A 3,467-nucleotide genomic window follows, 5' to 3' on the forward strand; every position below is an offset into this window, starting at 1 on the left:
GTCTTTTGTTCGAGACTCTCTAGAGAGAATAAAAGAGAGAGATAAGACTCAAAACTTATAAAAGAAAAAAAAGAAAAAAAGAGCTAAAAAGCCAAAGATTCTCTCGAAGATCCATAAGATTTTCTTTATGTCAACCTGTTTTTTTTTTGACAAACAACAATTTCATTAAAACATTACTTAGAGTTCTATACAAGCACCACTAAGGGTAGTTTTTGCAAGAGCATCAACCTGACGATTACAATTCCTAGGGATGTAAGAGAAACTACAGAAATTGAATTGAAAAGCGAGAGAGAGGGAGTCGTATAGAATCTCATGGAGTTCTTTTGGGAAGGATTTCCGATTGAGTGCTTGGAGTAGCATCTGCAAGTTTAATGCGAATTGAACTTGAGTGAAATCCGATTCGATGGCAACTCCCAAAGTTTTGAGAGTTGCTATAGCTTCGGTCATCAAAGATGAACGGATGAATCGCCCTTAATGGCCAAAGCTATAGCAACTTTCAATGGGAGTTGCCATCGAATCGGGTTTCACTGAAGTTAAATTAAGTAAAATTAGGAACTTTTAAGTACGTCAAGTGGCCGTACAAATTTACAAATCAAAAATACTATAATTAATCAAATAGTATCGAACAGGGTATCCAACCCTCACCCCAACTAATTATAATAGTATTATATAAAGCTTGATTGACTATAGTATTCCAAGTTGGGGTGAGGAATTTTGAAGCTTGATTGACTTGATTGAGTATAGTATTAGATAAAGCTTGATTGACTATAGTATTATGTAAAGCTTGATTGACTTGTTATAGTATTATAAAAAGCTTGATTGACTATAGTATTCCAAGTTGGGGTGAGGGTCTTTGAAGCTTGATTGACATATTTCTAACAAGTTGGGGTGATTGATTATATTATAACAAGCTTGATTGATTATAGTATTTTCTTTATAGTAATTTCTATAATAGTATGAAGTTATAGTATCGAACTTCATTGGTCTTGTTCGATAATTATGGTTGGTCTTCAGTGGCCGTCCTCAGTTCGGCTACTGGAATCTCGCCATCTAGGGTGCCGTCCTCAGTTCGGCTACTGGAATCTCGCCATCTAGGGTGCCGTCCTCAGTTCGGCTACTGGAATCTCGCCATCTAGGGTGCGGCACTCCACCGCTTCGCCTAGCAGCACGACGCTTTTATTGCTCTCCCACAACCCCGTTTTCACGGTTTAGGCTGCTCCCATTTCGCTCGCTGCTACTACGGGAATCGCTTTTGCTTTCTTTTTCTCTGGCTACTAAGATGTTTCAGTTCGCCAGGTTGTCTCTTGCTTCCCCATGGATTCAGCAGCAGTTCAAAAGGTTAACCTATTTGGGAATCTCCGGATCTACGCTTATTTTCAACTCCCCGAAGCATTTTGTCGCTTACTACGCTCTTCCTCGTCTCTAGGTGCCTAGGTATCCACCATATGTCTTTCCTCGTTTGAACCTCGCCCTTAACTTTAAGGCTATGCCATCCTAAGGTGCTGCTAAATGGAAAGATCTTATCAACGGCCATGAATGAAAAATCATAGATCGAACTGCCGAACCGAAAAATTGGGTGCTATCATATAGCTTTGTATCAGCTAGGTTCATGAGTTGGAGATAAGCGGACTCGAACCGCTGACATCCGCCACAGGTTAAACCACCGCCTATCAGGCCCCTGACTGATTCTACCATAGAGGCCAACGATAGACAAGAACTCTCCCCCCCCCCCAAACACAGCTTACAACTTTCATCGTACTATGCTCTCCAAAGAGCAACTCTTCTCAAAATCTCAAAAGGTGATGAGTTGGAATCCCATTCCAACTAAGGATTCTTGTGGTTCTAGAGGATCCAGCTACAGGAGAACCAGGAACGGAGAGCTTTCCCCCCCTTTTCCGCCCCAACCCTTTAGAATGCTGGTTTTAAGAATGACTGATTGCCCTTCTCCGACCCTTACTGCCCAACCTGCGAGCGGACAGCTAATGCATTCCACTTATTGAACAGGGTTCTATGTTCGGTCCGCGACCCCTGGATACCGAAGGCATCCTTGGGGTGATCTCGTAGTTCCTACAGGGTGGAGACGATGAGGTCGGTCCATGGATTGTCCTTCCTTTTGCCGCATTTCGCTCAAAGGGTTGAAGGGAGATAGTGCATCAAGCTGTTCGCAAGGGCCAACTTGATCCTCTTCCCCAGGGATCAATCCCAGACGAGGGAACCCTAAGAGAGCCGTCGACTCCAAATATATGATAACGGGTTTGGTAATTGCTCCTCCGACCAAGATAAAGGATGCTATTGAAGCGGCCAATCCCATACATATTGTCTGCAATCCCATACATATTGCATAGTATTATAAATATCCATTCCAGATTTTACCCATCCACTAGGAGAGTTATAAACAAATAAAGATCTTTGGTATCCTTTTCTATACTGATATATATCATAGGTGTAACAACCCGTCCCGTGGACCCCACTAGCCCCCCGCTAGCTGCCCCAACGGACCGTCCGTGGATCCCGCTAGCCCACTGCTAGCCGTCCCAACGGACCTCAATTGGTGGCAACTTGTTCTGTGGGAAGGTTGTTAAAGGGTGAGGACCAGGGTTCGAGGAACGCCTGACGCACCAATAACCTACTGTGGATTTGGATGAGTAGTTCCATTTGCCATGGTGAGGGGTTAGGATCGATGTCCTGTAGGGCCAGCTTGGGGTTCGTTGGGGCGGCTAGCAGTGAGGCTAGTTGGATCCGCGGGACGGGTTGTCACAATAAGACTAATAAGTTGATTCGAGATTTTGGTATCAACCTCTTTGCCTAAAAAAAATAATCTTTCTCGATAAAGTTGGTTGATTAGGATAAAAAATTTATTCCTTAGGAGCCGGACAAGCACCTTTTGGTACATACGGTTCAACAAAATTTGTGAAAAAATCAATGTGTCAATTCCAACCTCCCCTTTTTTCATAGAAGGTTTTTCTTTCTAACTTATAACGGAAGGGCTTGCTCCCAAAAGTAAAAGATTTTTTTTGTTTCGGCGCCTTTTATTAGATATTATAATCCTCTAATAAAACGATTGATTAAGCCTGTCAAACTCATTTGATTCACTGATATTTTTTTTCATCGAGGTTCAGTTGAAATGGCGATGGTTTTTTCTTGTTCCTGAATGGGCTTCTTACTTTTTTTATTCCATTTTTTAGGTTTATGCTCTGCCCCGAGTAAAAGGAAAATTTTGCCCGATTTTGATTTGCACATATAGGACAAATGAACTAAATACCGCGTCTTTTTTTACTACTCCTTTTTTTTTTTCAATTCATTTCTTTCACATGTCTTATGTCAAATAGTCAACAAATTTTGAATTATTTTATTTGATTTGAGCAACAATTTTAGATAACCCTGTTTCAAATTTTTTATAGATTTTTTCTCAGAATTTTGCATATCATATTAAGTAGTAATTATAAAAATATTATATATTAATTATC

This window comes from Camelina sativa, chromosome 10 (assembly GCF_030686135.1).
Source record: "Camelina sativa cultivar CO46 ecotype springtype chromosome 10, ASM3068613v1".
NCBI lineage: Eukaryota > Viridiplantae > Streptophyta > Magnoliopsida > Brassicales > Brassicaceae > Camelina > Camelina sativa.